General features: G+C 30.4%; 1 protein-coding gene and 1 long non-coding RNA gene across 3 annotated transcripts in view; both read left to right on the top strand.

The window, feature by feature from the left end:
- Positions 1-18,518, top strand: part of AdamTS-A (ADAM metallopeptidase with thrombospondin type 1 motif A) — a 432,888-nt gene that overhangs the window by 140,060 nt on the left and 274,310 nt on the right. The gene's annotated exons all lie outside the window — the stretch shown is intronic.
- Positions 5,265-5,913, top strand: LOC142239055 (uncharacterized). The gene is made up of 2 exons (XR_012722905.1): positions 5,265-5,449; positions 5,512-5,913. It is a non-coding gene; the product is annotated as an uncharacterized LOC142239055 (long non-coding RNA).

Below are 18,518 nucleotides of genomic sequence, written 5' to 3'. Positions count from 1 at the left end.
GATAGAAAATTTTATCAAAATATTATTTCAATAGAAAATTTTATTTCTATAGAAAATTTTGTCAAAATTTTATTTCTATACAGAATTTGAGCAAAATTTTATGTTTATAGAAAATTTTGTCAAAATTTTATTTCTATAAAAAATGTTGTTAAAATTTTATATCTATAAAATTTTATCAAAATTTTATTTCTTTCAACAAATTTGTCAAAAACTTATTTCAAAAATTTTTTTGATAGAAAATTTTATCAAAATATTATTTCAATAGAAAATTTTATTTCTATAGAAAATTTTGTCAAAATTTTATTTCTATATAAAATGTTAACAAAATTGTATTTCTATAGAAATTTTTTCAAAAATTCGTTTTTTATAAAAAGTTTTGTAAATTTGTTTATAGAAAATTTTTTCAAAATTTGATTTCTACAGAAAATTTCGTCCAAAATTTCGTAATATTACCTACTACGGTGTAACTGACTTTTTTTTTGCTTCAAACATCTATAAAATTTTATGATTATTGAAAGCTGAAGGCCCTGAGATAAACAAGATTTGATAGGGTGAATAAATTTTGTCAAAATTTTATTCCTATAGAAAATTTTGTCAAAATTTTATTTCTGTAGAAAATTTTGTCAAAATTTTATTTCTATAGAAAATTTTGTCAAAATTTTATTTCTATATAAAATGTTAACAAAATTGTATTTCTATAGAAATTTTTTCAAAAATTCGTTTTTTATAAAAAGTTTTGTAAATTTGTTTATAGAAAATTTTTTCAAAATTTGATTTCTACAAAAAATTTCGTCCAAAATTTCGTAATATTACCTACTACGGTGTAACTGACTTTTTTTTTTGCTTCAAACATCTATAAAATTTTATGATTATTGAAAGCTGAAGGCCCTGAGATAAACAAGATTTGATAGGGTGAATAAATTTTGTCAAAATTTTATTCCTATAGAAAATTTTGTCAAAATTTTATTTCTGTAGAAAATTTTGTCAAAATTTTATTTCTATAGAATATTTTGTCAAACTTTTATTTCAATAGAAAATTTTATCAAAATTTTATTTCTATAAAAAATTTTGTCAAAATTTTAATTCTATTAAAAATTTTGTCAAAACTTTATTTCGATAGAAATTTTTTTCATAGAAAATTTTATTTTATAGAAATTTTTATCAAAATTTTATTTCTATCAAAAATTTTATCAAAATTTTATTTCTATCAAAAATGTTGTCTAAATTTTATGTCTATAGAAAATCTTGTCAATATTTTATTTATTTATTTATTTTTTTTTATTTATTTTTTTTATAGAAAATTTTGTCAAAATTTTATTTCTACAGAAAATTTTGTCAAAATTTAATTTCTATGGAAATTTTTGGTAAAATTTTAGTTCTATAGAAAATTTTATCAAAATTTCATTTCTATAGAAACATATATCAAAATTTTATTTCTATAGAACATTTTGTCAAAATTTTATTGCTATAGAAGATTTTGTGAAAAGTTTAATATTTTTATAGAAAAATTTGTCAAAATTTTATTTATGGAAAATTTTTGCAAAATTTTATTTCCATAGAAAATTTTTTCAAAAGTTAATTTTTTTACAAAAAGTTTTGTAAATTTTTTTCAGAAAAATTTGTCAAAATTTTATTTCTACAGAAAATGTTTGTCAACATTTTATTTCAGTCGAAAATTTTGTCAAAATTTCATTTCTATCAAAAATTTTGTCAAAATTTTATTTCTATAGAAAATTTTGTCAACATTTTATTTCTATCAAAAATTTTATCAAAATTTTATTTTTGTAATTTTTTTTTATAGAAAATTTTGTTAAAATTTTATTTCTACAGAAAATTTTGTCAAAATTTTATTTTATAGAAAATGTTGTCAAAATTTTATTTTTATAGAAAATTTTGTCAATATTTTATATCTATCAAAAATTTTATCAAAATTTTATTTCTTTCAAAAAATTTGTCAAAATTTTATTTCAATAGAGAATTTTATCAAATTTTTTTTCGATAGAAAATTTTATCAAAATATTATTTCAATAGAAAATTTTATTTCTATAGAAAATTTTGTCAAAATTTTATTTCTATACAGAATTTGAGCAAAATTTTATGTTTATAGAAAATTTTGTCAAAATTTTATTTCTATAAAAAATGTTGTTAAAATTTTATATCTATAAAATTTTATCAAAATTTTATTTCTTTCAACAAATTTGTCAAAAACTTATTTCAAAAATTTTTTTGATAGAAAATTTTATCAAAATATTATTTCAATAGAAAATTTTATTTCTATAGAAAATTTTGTCAAAATTTTATTTCTATATAAAATGTTAACAAAATTGTATTTCTATAGAAATTTTTTCAAAAATTCGTTTTTTATAAAAAGTTTTGTAAATTTGTTTATAGAAAATTTTTTCAAAATTTGATTTCTACAGAAAATTTCGTCCAAAATTTCGTAATATTACCTACTACGGTGTAACTGACTTTTTTTGTGCTTCAAACATCTATAAAATTTTATGATTATTGAAAGCTGAAGGCCCTGAGATAAACAAGATTTGATAGGGTGAATAAATTTTGTCAAAATTTTATTCCTATAGAAAATTTTGTCAAAATTTTATTTCTGTAGAAAATTTTGTCAAAATTTTATTTCTATAGAAAATTTTGTCAAAATTTTATTTCTATATAAAATGTTAACAAAATTGTATTTCTATAGAAATTTTTTCAAAAATTCGTTTTTTATAAAAAGTTTTGTAAATTTGTTTATAGAAAATTTTTTCAAAATTTGATTTCTACAAAAAATTTCGTCCAAAATTTCGTAATATTACCTACTACGGTGTAACTGACTTTTTTTTTTGCTTCAAACATCTATAAAATTTTATGATTATTGAAAGCTGAAGGCCCTGAGATAAACAAGATTTGATAGGGTGAATAAATTTTGTCAAAATTTTATTCCTATAGAAAATTTTGTCAAAATTTTATTTCTGTAGAAAATTTTGTCAAAATTTTATTTCTATAGAATATTTTGTCAAACTTTTATTTCAATAGAAAATTTTATCAAAATTTTATTTCTATAAAAAATTTTGTCAAAATTTTAATTCTATTAAAAATTTTGTCAAAACTTTATTTCGATAGAAATTTTTTTCATAGAAAATTTTATTTTATAGAAATTTTTATCAAAATTTTATTTCTATCAAAAATTTTATCAAAATTTTATTTCTATCAAAAATGTTGTCTAAATTTTATGTCTATAGAAAATCTTGTCAATATTTTATTTCTATAGAAAATCTTATCAAAATTTTATTTCTATAGAAAATCTTATCAAAATTTTATTTCTATAGAAAATTTTATCAAAATTTTATTTCCATAGAAAACTTGTTCAAAAATTATTTTTTTTATAAAAAGTTTTGTAAATTTTTTTACAGAAAATTTCGTCATAATTTTATTTCTACAGAAAATTTTGTCAAAATTTTATTTCTACAGAAAATTTTGTCAAAATTTTATTTCTACCAAAAATTTTGTAATTTTTTATTTCTGTAGAAAATGTTGTCAACATTTTATTTCTATCAAAATTTTATTTTTGTAATTTTTTTTTATAGAAAATTTTGTCAAAATTTTATTTCATAGAAAATGTTGTCAAAATTTTATTTTTATAGAAAATTTTATCAAAATTGTATTTCTATAGAAAATTTTTTCAAAAGTTAGTTTTTTATAAAAAGTTTTGTACATTTTTTACAGAAAATTTTATTTCTATATAAAATTTTATCAAAATTGTATTTCTATAGAAAATTTTTTCAAAAGTTCGTTTTTTATAAAAAGTTTTGTAATTTTTTTTTTAAGAAAATTTTGTCAAAATTTTATTTTATAGAAAATGTTGTCAAAATTTTATTTTTATAGAAAATTTTGTCCAAATTTTATTTCTCTAGAAATTTTTTTCAAAATTTTATTGCTATAGAAAAGTTTGTCAAATTTTTATTTCTATACAGAATTTTATCAAAATATTATGTCTATAGAAAATTGTGTCAAAATTTTATATCTATAAAAAATTTTGTCAAAATTTTTTATTTATAAAAAATTTTACCAAATATTTATTTCTTTCAAAAAATTTGTCAAAATTTAATTTCGATAGAGAATTTTATCAATTTTTTTTCGATAGAAAATTTTATCAAACTATTATTTCAATAGAAAATTTTATTTCTATAGAAAATGTTGTCAAAATTTTACTTCTATAGAAAATTTTATCAAAATTGTATTTCTATAGAAAATTTTTTCAAAAGTTTGTTTTTTATAAAAAGTTTTGTAAATTTGTTTATAGAATTTTTTTTCAAAATTTGATTTCTACAGAAAATTTCGTCAAAATTTTATTCCTATAGAAAATTTTGTCAAAATTTTATTTATGGATGATGTTTTATTTCTTTGCTTATTGGATTTCGTAATATTACCTACTACGGTGTAACTGATTTTTTTTTTGCTTCACACATCCATAAAATTGTGTGATTCCTGAAAGCTGAAGGCCCTGAGATAAACAAGATTTGATAGGGTGAATAAATTTTGTCAAAATTTTATTTCTATAGAAATTTTTGTCAAAATTTTATTCCTATAGAAAATTTTGTCAAAATTTTATTTCCATAGAACATTTTGTTCAAGATAAACAAGATTTGTTGTTGAGATAAACAAGATTTTTTTATCTTAAGGCCTTTTTAGCTATACAAATTTTCGTTATTCTGTTTGTTCATTATTTCTATTACTCTATGATTGCTACTCCGTTTTCTTCTACAATGAATTCATGTTTATGTTCATTTATACAATGCAAGTTTCTTTGTCTTCAGTACTCGTTCACAGTATACTGTTATAACGTTATAACGGGGCACTTTCTGAAATCTATCCTAAATCTATCCACCATCAAATATAATTTTTTCAAATTATATTTGATGGTGTTATAGCACCTACACACAGGGAAGAGATTGGTTGGAAATCGGTTGTACTAATTAACATTCCACGTTAAGAATTATAAATCGGTTGCGTCAACCTATGTTCAACATTTACACAAATTTATTCGTCCTCTGTACGATTTGGTGGTGGTGTCCACACACAATCTTTTATGATATAATATAAATAGTTGTAGCAATCAAATATCCCTACTACAAAAAAATTTACTTGAAATCGGTACATATGACCTACCTTAAATAAACACCGTAACTGACATTCAGCAATCATCACTTACATACGGTAGTCATAGCCAAATATTATTTAATATATTTTTCAAATGTCATTTCTGTTATTATATTGTCAATAAATTCATATTTAACAGTATATGTATATAGAAAGTTAAAATCAAAACCAATAAATGCGGCAAAAAGTTATTCCAGGTTTAATCTTAGGTGCCCTTCGTCAAGGACAATAATCAAGATATTATTCAGAAAATATCGCAACTTCAAATGATGGGTCTATGAAAACAACAACATTGGTTTGTATCGGAATTGTATATTGCTAGGGAACATAAATTAACTCCATGTTCGGAACTTACAGGATCGGATGAAAACGGACATAAAACTGGAGGTTTTGGTGGATGTTGGAACGTTTGATTTTACTTTATCTATAGGATTTTGTTAGTGGAAAGGATAAACGTGCTCCCTCATTTTGCTCTATTTTTTTGGAACATGTGCCCGAAGACGAATGTGAACTATCGGTCCATATATATGATTTTCACAACTACGTGGTAGTCTGCACTTTAATTAGTCCCCCCAACGCTATTTAATATTTGAAAAATCGGACAAAATTAAGATATAGCTCCCACATACATCGCCCAATTTTGTAACTATAGTCTCTCTTTACTTTGGTACATATTTTATTATAATATCTCTGTATATATATAAAATTTCGATATAAGAGTCACATAATTTGTAATTATAATAAAGACCGAACTCCAAATTCGTATTTTTTGTAATATAAATAATTTTCAACTCAGTTGTAGGAATCCTTAATGTTGGGCTTCACAACCGAATTATGGTGGTACCGATAACCTGCACCTTAATATGACATAAGTTGTAATTGCCGTAATTCGATTGAATCGACCGAATTCTTCAGCTGACACAACTGCCAACAGATAATTGCTGCAACTGCCAAAATGAGGTTGGCAATAAATTCGGTTATCACAACCAATCTGTATTCTCTGTGTATCTCCAAATTTGTATGTTGGGTACAAGTTTCGTTGTCCAGCGTCCGTATGTTTCCTCATCCCACCAGGTTTTGCGCATTTGCGCCTTGTTTCCAGATTTGCTTCTACTTCTTGAATTGATTCCATTCTCCCAGTTTCTCTGATTATGCAATCAGAGAATCCAATATTCGCATATGCTTATATATTTGTAAATCTTTTACCAGCACGGCCTCAGCTTACACAATGCTACTGTTCTCTGGACAGATATTATCCTGTTACCTTCCTTTGTTCCCCTTTTCCATGAAATACCGAAAATCTAAAAATTGTAGTCATGAACTGAAGCAGTGATATTCTCAATATCTATTTGTACATTTCAAATATAAACAAATCATATAGACATTAATAAAACAAGACGAAAACAATTTCGCAACCTAATACCCACATGTCACTCAAATCAATTTTCGATATTCCATGAAGTGAGACTCAAGTTTCCCATTGGCATAACATGGGTGTTACCGATTTGTCTATCGGTTCATGAAGCTTAGCAAAGATCAATTTAGGCAAATTTGCATTCTCCTCCTTTAATTGAGCTGTGTTCACACCAAACTAACGCCATTATTGGTTCTGCATTATTTGGTATTGGGTGGTAGTCGACTTTTTAATTTTTTTGGCAATGTCGTAGGTGGCCATTTAAGAGCTAAAGGTGACTGTTTGTTTTGGGGTCTTTTTTGATTAGATTTTGTTGCACCATCCATACTGCACCTTTTATTATGCCATACAAAAAAGAATCACTCACTAATTGATTTCGATATGGGGGTCTAGCATAAGCCATTTGGAATATTTCATTGCTAATTTCAGCTTTGGCAATGTGAATGCAGTAAGCCATCTGAAAAGGCGGAACACCATCAACACGCTTATCACAATTAGAGGCAGTTATAGCGAAGCGACCAGTCCTTCATCATTATGCCCACCACGAAGTAGTGCTGAGTTAATTCTGGGAAAGTGTCACTCCCAATTTTTTTTTCGCATACAAAAAAGCACCATCGCAACACACTTCATCATTTGTTCGAATTATCTTCATCTTGGGCTTATTTGCAAAATGTTGTCATCGTAAGACCACTAAGTTTTAGGTGTCATCACCACAGGCCATGTACATCTGTTAAAATGCTTTTGCAGAAACATTAAATATTTCAGATGACGCTTGATTTTGTTTTTGTTGGGTTTGTCTCATATACGTATGGGTACCAACAAGCCGTAATATACTAGGTTAAAATTCATAGTAAAGGAAAGCCAAGCCTATTTTAGATAACTATGATATAATTAAATTAAATGAAAGCATTAAATTAAATTAAAAATTTACATCAATTAAATTAAAAAAAAAATAAAATATAAATTATATTAAAATAAATTAATTAAATTAAATTAATTCAAAATGAATTAAATAAACTTAAATTAAAATAATATTAAAATAAATTAATTAAATTAAAATAATTGAAAATGAATTAAATAAACTTAAATTAAAATAAATTGGACTAAATTAACTTGATTACATTAAAATAAAATAAATAAAACTACACTAAATTATGTTATGTTGCGTTTGTAGGACAGCTACCACCACTACCTTCATTAGCATATCTCATATTTCATTTTAAGCTTCCCATCAACTGTTATGCCACGTATTTATGTTATGTTAACTAATGTTAACATAACTGTAGATGAACTATTGTAAACACTATTATCAATGTTCTCTATATTGAATTGATTAACTCGCAAATACAATGATTAAAGTTTGCTTCTTAATCTTATTCTCACATTGAGAGATATCTTATTTTATAGTGAATATATTGCACTACCTATCAAAACCACAGTCATTGTCATTTTTATCACATATTACAATACATTTTATGTTTACATACTCATTAAATGTTATTATACCCTCTACCATAGGATGGGGGCATATTAACTTTGTCATTCCGTTTGTAACACATCGAAATATTGCTCTAAGACCCCGTAAAATATATATATTCTGGGTCGTGGTGAAATTCTGAGTCGATCTGAGCATGCCCGTCCGTCCGTCTGTTGAAATCACGCTATCTTCCGAAACAAGCTATCCACTTGAAAATTGGCACAAGTAGTTGTTATTGATGTAGGTCGGATGGTATTGCAAATGGGCCATATCGGTCCACTTTTACGTATAGCCTCCATATAAACGGACCCCCAAATTTGGCTTGCCGATCCTCTAAGAGAAGCAAATTTCATCCGATCCGGTTGAAATTTGGTACATGGTGTTAGTATATGATCTCTAACAACTACGCAAAAATTGTTCCACGTCGGTCCATAATTACATATAGCCCCCATATGAACCGATCCCCTTGCGGAGCCTCCAAGAGAAGCAAATTTCATCCGATCAGGTTGAAATTTGGTACATGGTGTTAGTATATGGTCTCTAACAACTACGCAAAAATTGGTCCACGTCGGTCCATAATTACATATAGCCCCCATATAAACCGATCCCCAGATTTGACTTCCGGAGCCCCTTGGAAGAGCAAAATTCATCCGATTCGGTTGAAATTTGGTACGTGATGTTAGTATATGGTATCCAACAACCATGTAAGAATTGGTTCATATCAGTCCATCATTATATATAGCCCTCATATAAACCGATCCCCAGATTTGACCTCTGGTGCCTTTTGGAGAAGCAAAATTCATCCGATCTGGTTGAAATTTGGTACGTGGTGGTAGTATATGATATTTAACAACGATGCCAAAAGTGCTCCATATCAGTCCATAATCATTATAGCCCCCATAAAAACCGATCCCGAGATTTGGTTTTGGAGCCTCTTGGAGGAGCAAATTTCTTCCGAGTCAGTTGAAATTTGGTACATTGTGCTAGTATATGGCCGTCAACAACCATGTCTGACTAGGTCCATATCGGTCTATAGTTATATATAGCCCTCAGATAAATCGATCCCCAATCCAACAAAAATTGGTCCATATCAAGTTCATAATTCTATATAGCCCCGATATAAGCGACCCCCATATTTCAATTGTGGCTCTCTAAGTACCGTGCAAAAGTCCATGTCGATTCGTAATTATTTATAGACTTACCTATACATAACTTTTTGTCTAATATATACCACGTATGGAATAACTCACAATTTAGAAAATGATGTTAAGAAGTTTTAAGATACCACAACCCAAGTAATTCGATTGTGGATGACAGTCTTTCGTAGAAGTTTCTACGCAATCCATTGTGGAGAGTACATAAGATTCGGCCTGGCCGAACTTACGGCCGTATATGCTTGTTTTATATTTATGTTAGTTCTGATGTTAACATAAGTTCACATGATATATCCAAAATGTTGTTATCATTGCTCTCGTCGGTGATTTGATTATCTCACAAACACAATTATATTTTTTTGCATCTCAATCTCACTTGCACATTAAGAAATATCTTATTTTATTTGCACTCCATACTCTCACTGAAATCTCATACATTTAGGAGATTATGCTCATTAGAGCATTGTTGCGGATAATGATGTGTTGTTAGTAAAGCCTGGTATATATCTCTCGCGAAAATTGGCTTTGCTTGCCAATAACACAGTTTCGTCAAGTGTTTCTAATGGGAGCAAAGTGTTATTAATCGATAATAACGTCTCACCGGATTTAGAAAGCAAATACAGCAATGGGTATGAGGAACCCTACATATCTATATTCATATATAGTGAAACCTCTCAATGCCCAAGCATATCCCAAAAGTGGAAATTTTTGTGAGATATTTGCTTATTTATCACATTTAACTTAACCTCTCATAGGTGGTCTCCTGCCAAATATGGGCAAAAATTCGGCGACCAACGGTGTCCACATATGAGAGGTTTAACTGTATATACCTTGTGATAAAATTCACTCAAAATACATATGTATATGTATAAGATTTGTTCACAGTCACTTTGTAATTTTTTTTTCTTGTTTCTGATAAATTGGAAGAAAAGTGGGAAAATCCATTTTTTGGGAGATATCCACCTGTAAGAGTTAAATTTTTTTGTGATAGTAAAACAAACGAAAATTGCCCACTTTTGGGACATGTCCACCGTTCAGCATGGCCAAGTTCGAGAAGATTCACTCTATTTCAGAAAGCAATTTTTTTTAAAATTTAAGAAGACCTAGTCTTTTATTCTGTAGACTTGTACAGACGTTCCGTCTTACGATCACCTCAAAATAGTTTTAGGAGACAAATATTACTTTTGGAGTGTGAACATGGAACATGTTTGCCGTAACCATGTTATTTTCTTGAAAATTATGTATCTGATTTCGATGACCATGTATATGTTTGCCAACAAAACAAAATTTTTGCCACAAAAATGTTCCATGTTCACCGTCCATAAATAACAGATTGCTCTTGGAACATGTTTGAGGTGATCATGTTCGTGAAATAAAGAAAAAATAATTATATATCTTCTTTAATATAAGCATATTTATCAAATAGAAAATTTCATTAAAATTATTTTATATTTTGTTAAATTTAACTAAATTAAATAAAATAAAGCCTATATTTTAATTATTTTAGAAAGTTTAAATCTTATTTTAAAAATGTCTTTATTTTAATTAGGTCATACCTTTGGCTTGAAATCAATACCGAAATCCTTAGGTGACCATCCAAGTCATCTTTTTTTGAGTTTTATATTGAGGCTATAAATATATCATATTTAAAGTGGGCCAATTTTATTAATCGTTTTGATTTTGTTTATTTTATGACGCCTATTTTATTTGCTGTAAAACAAATACATCAAGTTGGAATTCTTTCCGTTTTGCTTTGGTCTTTATTTATAAAACATCAGTTGCCCGCATGATGACGACAAACATTTGGCCATTCTCATAAGTGGGTTAGAACTGGCGATCGTGACTGAAAATCACTTGAAAATTTGCGGCCGAAAGAATTTATACAGAAGTTTTTTACTCAGTTTTTTTTTTTTTTGTCTTTTCCGGCTATATTTCTTAAGTGGCAACATGACCTTTCATTTCCTTAAAATCATTCATCAAAAGGGATTTTTGACATGGAGCAACTGCCAGCAATTATTTATGTCGAAATCGAAGAACAAGAATGGGGTACTTTCAAAAAGTACTCTTGAAGGTTATGCTGTCTTCGTTTTTATTGTAATACATTTATGAAGTGGTTAACACAATCTGTGAAATAATTCACAGATTTGCGTATTTAATTGGCACGCATTTTTTTCCGTTGGGCTAGGTTAGAGTGTTAACTAAGAATCATAGTTAAGTTATGCGATTGCAATAGGCTTATTCAGAACTATTTATGTGGTGTTGGAAACTGGTGACTATGTGTCTTCAATTACAGTTGGACTATATTCTAGAGAAAATTATAGGACTGAAAATTAAGATAAGGATGCACTACAATCCAGCTATCCAAGCTGGTATTGCTAATTATCTTATTCGACATAAATTCGCCTTCAGTAGAAGATAGGTAAAGGTGTAAAGGTTTCCGACCATAAATTTCAGAATCTGCAGTCGCCTCAATTTTGCCCACATCTGGAAGTTGTGCACTTATGACAGGTTAACATTAATGTGATAATATAGCAGCTTTCTCACGACAATTATTAACTTTTAAGAATTATTTTGCAGATGTAAATGCGCCACTTTTCATAGTGTTCCTCTATTCACTATTGATCGATATGACAATCTTTAGTCTTCTGAGTCGGTCAAAAATAAGTTTCAGGCTGCATGAAACGACTGCATGTTTACATTCTTTAACATTTAACCAAATCTCTGGATTTTAACATACACCACCAAAGGTATATTTATTTACATCTCAACTAAAATTAACAGTGCTATTGTTTGTCTACAGTAGGCATACATTACTCATACGAATACGTATCTCTCAATTTACCTATGGAGAATTGCTGTAAAAATCTATCAATTTGTATTTAAAAAGGATTGATGTGTAGAATTTCATATTCTTTTAGACAATTTGAAAAGAGGAAAGGAAATTTGAGAAATTAAATTAAAGATAAGAAGTGTGCTATCTACACCGCAAAAACTTTTGTCGTGAGGTCAAAGATTTCACGTCTTTAAAATATGAATGGGAATTTTGCTTAACATAGAAGACGCATTTCTCAGATATAAGGTTTTTTCCTTGTCCAAAAGTCGATAAATTTTTTAATGAAGTCGTTTTTTGTGTATAGTTAAATTGGGTGTCTTCATATTAAAGAACATTTTGTTTCACCAAGGTCAATTTGTCTTTAATAATTCGAAAAATTCTTCAAAATGAATGAAATTATATTTAAGTTTGTTGAATTTTTTGTGTTTTGACTACAAAGCAAAAAAGTGTTTAAAAATAGTATGTGTTTTTCAACACGTTATTTTTAAGACATTTTTTACTTGAAACAAAGTATAATTTCTACTTGAAGTCGAGTCTAAAGTTGGAAATTTAAGTTGTTGTTAACATGTTTTTAAATGACTTTGATTGCACATGAAGAAAAACAAGTATATACGGCCGTAAGATCGGCAAGGCCGAATCTTATGTACCCTCCACCATGGATTGCGTAGAAACTTCTAAAGGGTGATTCTTTTGAGGTTAGGATTTTCATGCATTAGTATTTGACAGATCACGTGGGATTTCAGACATGGTGTCAAAGAGAAAGATGCTCAGTATGCTTTGACATTTCATCATGAATAGACTTACGATCTGCCACAACGTCGAATTTTCAGTGAATGGGCCCTAGAAAAGTTGGCAGAAAATCCGCTTTTTTATCGACAAATTTTGTTCAGCGATGAGGCTCATTTCTGGTTGAATGGCTACGTAAATAAGCAAAATTGCCGCATTTGGAGTGAAGAGCAACCAGAAGCCGTTCAAGAACTGCCCATGCATCCCGAAAAATGCACTGTTTGGTGTGGTTTGTACGCTGGTGGAATCATTGTACCGTATTTTTTCAAAGATGCTGTTGGACGCAACGTTACGGTGAATGGCGATCGCTATCGTTCGATGCTAACAAACTTTTTGTTGCCAAAAATGGAAGAACTGAACTTGGTTGACATGTGGTTTCAACAAGATGGCGCTACATGCCACACAGCTCGCGATTCTATGGCCATTTTGAGGGAAAACTTCGTAGAACAATTCATTTCAAGAAATGGACCGGTAAGTTGGCCACCAAGATCATGCGATTTGACGCCTTTAGACTATTTTTTTGTGGGGCTACGTCAAGTCTAAAGTCTACAGAAATAAGCCAGCAACTATTCCAGCTTTGGAAGACAACATTTCCGAAGAAATTCGGGCTATTCCGGCCGAAATGCTCGAAAAAGTTGCCCAAAATTGGACTTTCCGAATGGACCACCTAAGACGCAGCCGCGGTCAACATTTAAATGAAATTATCTTCAAAAAGTAAATGTCATGGACCAATCTAACGTTTCAAATAAAGAACCGATGAGATTTTGCAAATTTTATGCGTTTTTAAAAAAAAAAAGTTATCAAGCTCTTAACAAATCACCCTTTACGAAAGACTGTCATCCACAATCGAATTACTTGGGTTGTGTTAAAACTTCTTAATATCGTTATCTAAATTGTGAGTTAGTCCATAGGTGGTATATATTAGACAAAAAAGTCTACAAATAATTACCAATCGATATGGACTTTTGCACGGTACGTAGAGAGTCAGAACTGAAATATGGGGCTATATACAATTATGAACTTGATGCACAGCAAAAAAATTTGGAAGTTCTTCTAAAGGCAAAGTTGTGCCTTTAGAGGAAAATCTCCTCTCAAAATCTCCTCCCAAAGATGTTCTTTATTTTAACGGCACAGGAAGTTCATTTGAGTCAATTTTTTATATCTCGCTTTTTTCACATTTTTAATGGGAAATTTAAAGTTTTATTGTTTCAAATGCGTTAAAAACAGATTAAAAATTAATAAAATAGTGCAAATTATTTAAATTTTGTCGAAAAAAAAAAATGCTAAATCCTTTCTAGAAAAATTGCGAATTTTTGAAAATATTTAATGTCAACGTTCCAGACAAGCGTTATAATGCATTACAAATCATCAAAAAAAAATTAAAAATTATTTATTCGTCAAAATATCAAAAAATTTCTTAATTCACATCCATATTACTGGATTCGCATCACACCTTAAGAAGTGATGCAAATTCAGTGCAACGGCTGTTGAAATGGTGGACATTCGTCCTATGACAAACCCATGTTAAAATCATCGCTTCTACACCGATTTTGCACCACTTCCGGATCCAAAAAGAACAGTTTCATTACTTTTTTGGCGACGCTTTTTTTGCTGGGATATGGACCAATTTTTGTGCGACTGGGGATCGATTTGTCTGAGGGCTATATATAACTATTGACCGATATGGACCTAGTTAGGCATGGTTGTTAACGGCCATATACTAGCACAATGTACCAAATTGCAACTGACTCGGATGAAATTTGCTCCTCCAAGTGGCTCCAAAACCAAATCTCGGGATCGGTTTATATGGGGGCTATATATGATTATGGACTGATATGGACCACTTTTGGCATCGTTGTTAAATATCATATGCCATACGTACCAAATTTCAACCAGATCGGATGAATTTTGCTCCTCAAAAAGGCACCGGAGGTCAAATCTGCGGATCGGTTTATATGGGGGCTATATATAATTATGGACCGATGTGGACCAATTTTTGCATGGTTGTTAGATACCATATACTAACACCATGTACCAAATTTCAGTCGGATCGGATGAAATTTGCTTTTCTTAGAGGCTCCGCAAACACAATCCGGGGATCGGTTTATATGGGGGCTATATATAATTATGGACCGATGTGGACCAATTTTGGCAATGTTGTTAGATACCATATACCAACACCATGTACGAAATTACAGCCGGATCGGATGAAATTTGCTTCTCTTAGAGGCTCCGCAAGCCAAATCGGGGGATCCGTTTATATGGGGGCTATATATAATTATGCACCGATGTGGACCAATTTTTGCATGGTTATTAAAGACCATATACTAACACCATGTCTCTTAGAGACTCCGCAAGCCAAATCGGGGGATCGATTTATATGGGGGCTATATACAATTATGGACCGATGTGGACGAATTTTTGCATGGTTGTTAGAGACCATATACTAACACCATGTACACAATTTTAGCCGGATCGGATGAAATTTGCTTCTCTTAGAGGATCGGCAGGCCAAATTTGGGGGTCCGTTTATATGGGGGCTATACGTAAAAGTGGACCGATATGGCCCATTTGCAATACCATCCGACCTACATCAATAGCAACTACTTGTGCCAAGTTTGAAGTCGATAGCTTGTTTCGTTCGGAAGTTAGCGTTATTTCAACAGACGGACGGACATACTCTGATCGCCTCAGAATTTCACCACGACCCAGAATATATACTTTATGGGGTCCTAGAGCAATATTTCGATGTGTTATAAACGGAATGACAAAGTTAATATACCCCCATCCTATGGTGGAGGGTATAAAAACTAAAAAACGAATGAATTAAATTTTTTTTCCTAGAATCTGGTACACAAAACTCAAATTTTAAAGAGAATTTTGCCTTAAATGTGTCCTTACTCGAATTCTCCGCTTCTTGGGCTCGGTATCAATACCAAACTCATTACTGTAAAGACAAAATCTTTGGAGCAGGACATGGGTTTTTTTTTGCAGTGTAAGTGGTGCAAAGAAACAGCGGCACTCTTTATTTACTTGGGACATCTATTCATATTTTGATCTTTGGTTTTACCAGATAACTATTGCGTTGGTATTGTTCCACATATTTTGATCCTATCGACAGAGTCTGCATACCTTAGAAACAAGTATTTCGACAAAAATCTTCGCCTGCTATCTAAAAACTTCTCGGAATTTCTTATCTAGCCTCGTCAAAAATCAAAAGATTAAGGAAACAATAGCCACAGACTGGCGTCAAGTGAGCAAGCAAGTACAATTTCATGTTAATCAAAAAGATTTTTGATCTTAAATTATTAATTTGACCAAATGATCGACATCATTAACAAACATATCACAGAGCAAAACAACAGCGACTACAAAAAATCAACAATTAAAACTATGTACGCACACTTTACAACAACAACAATAATGGCAACGACAACATCAACAACAACGTATAGCAATTGAAGAGCTTTTGTGACAGCTGTTTCTTCATTTCTATTGTGCTTGTGTGGTTGTGAGAATAGATCAACATCACTGTAATGGGGTGTTGATGAGAACAAACAAAACAGGGAGTAAAGAGCAACAACAATAATAATAATAATAATAATTATGAATGCTGCTGAATAGTGTCGATGTGTGAGAGAGACTGAACAGTGGTCTAACGATGGCAAACGAAGTGGGTGGAATGGGTTGATGTCGTATCATTACACTCGTGCCATTAACATCAACAACATAACATAGGACACACAAAGCAAAAACAAGAGCATACAACTCTACTCCATGTTTATCTTGATCTTAAGGAGAAATAAACAAACTGAGATGACAGAAGTAGAAGCAGAAGCAGCAGCAACAACAACAGTACAAAAGCTAATACAAATTCATCATAATAATCATGATGATGAGCTATGTTAACATCATCACCACCAGCCACACTAACCAAACATTAAAGTTGAAGGAGAATCATCATCGTCATGGCCCTGCGGAAACGGACGAAGAATTATGAGTGGTGCTTCTCACTAGCTGTTTACCCCCTCAGCAGTAATGCTAGAAACTACCAAATTGAAGCAATGCTGCTGCGTTTGCTTTAGCTGTAAGCATTATGTCGTTGCTGTGTTGCCGTCATCATAGATCATCGCTATGAGTTTTGTGTTCTTCTTGTGATTTGTCGTTACTGTTTGCGCTGATTCTAGCTAATGCCATCGCCAGCACTGCTGCTGTAGAGTGTGGTTGTGTTTTGTTGGTTTATACTACAACAGATTTTTGTTTTCTACGAAGGAGCAACATTAACTCCAACGCAAACCAAATACCAACAACAGTTCATCTCTGAAAGACATCAGAGCTTGGTGCCGGGACACATGAGCATGAAAACTGATTAACATTCGGTACGGTTCAGTTCAGTTTGCCTTAAAACGGATGAAGAGTGAATTTTCATAAAAAACCCAAAAACAAGAAAAAAAGTCGTTACTTTTATTTACGATCGTATGTGTCTTTTGTGCTTCTTCTTGTGAATACGGTTCAATGAATGCCTGATTGTCTTGTGTGTTGTACAAAATAAATTATTTTGCATTTTTTTGTATTCAAAAGGACTGAATTCATTCCTTTGTTCACTTAAAAAAAAAAGAAATAAAAACTCAAAAAAAAAAAAATAAATAAATAAAATAACAAAAAAACATCTTAACTCAAGATCAATGAATCCCATTGCCTCTGTGTTTGTGTGATTTAGTGAAATTTTGTATTTTGTGCCACAAGGAAGCCAAGTTCCATCTAAGAGTTTTATATAGCGTGATTGTCAATCCTCACCATTGAGACAGATGTCCGTCAGAAAATGTTTGAATCAATGTCAACATAAACAAAGGCGGTTGTGACAACAGCCCATTCCTTTTGCAATTCTGCGGTGTTGTGATTGTGTTGAAACAAAATTCCTCTCTGTAGGTGTTGATTTTGTGTGGGGGTTTTACTCGACCCAGAGAAATATTTCTTGATTGGAAGTGAAAAAGAGAAATTACCTATGTCAGCTTTTGTAGCAGTGAACTGGAGGTTTTACATAAACAAAATTTTATTTTTGAACTGTATATTTTTCTTTATGAACTGTGAGTGTATATCACATTGAATTTTTAAGCTATACACTCATAAGAAAACATGAATAGTGTCTCTGTCAATTAGACCCTCTCAGGTTGTGGATGCAGAAATTCGTTGACTCGAATGCAGTACACATATTTTTCTGGAATAAAAATTTAATTTAGTTTAAAATTAAATTAAGTTAAATTTAAAATTACATTAATAATTATGCAAGAACTCGACACAAGAAGTACGGTGGACAAGATGGACGAGAAAGAAATGCGAAACAACGCAAGACATGAGATTAGAGAAGACGAGAGCGAGACAGAAGTGTCTGTAAACATTCCGTTCTTTATAGTGGAGTAACTGTAAAATGCCACCAAAAGTCTCAAGCCACTTGGTAATTAAAGAAAAAGCAACCAAGTGACCAGAAACCCATCTTGCTAGGTACATCAGCTACCTAATAGAAGGAATCTTCACTAATGAATAAAGATTATTTCTTATCAGCAAGAGTAAGGGCGACCAAGCCTCGCTATCGTCGCACATCTCAGGAAACCAAGATTTGACGAGGCTATCAGGACTGTTGGGACTCTGTCTGCAAGACAATACGGATTGAGATCTGGGAACTGGGAGCGACACTAGGAT

This window comes from Haematobia irritans, chromosome 1, assembly GCF_050003625.1.
Source record: "Haematobia irritans isolate KBUSLIRL chromosome 1, ASM5000362v1, whole genome shotgun sequence".
Lineage (NCBI taxonomy): Eukaryota > Metazoa > Arthropoda > Insecta > Diptera > Muscidae > Haematobia > Haematobia irritans.
Note: the sequence above shows the minus strand (reverse complement) of the source record. Positions and strands in the feature narration are given on the sequence as shown.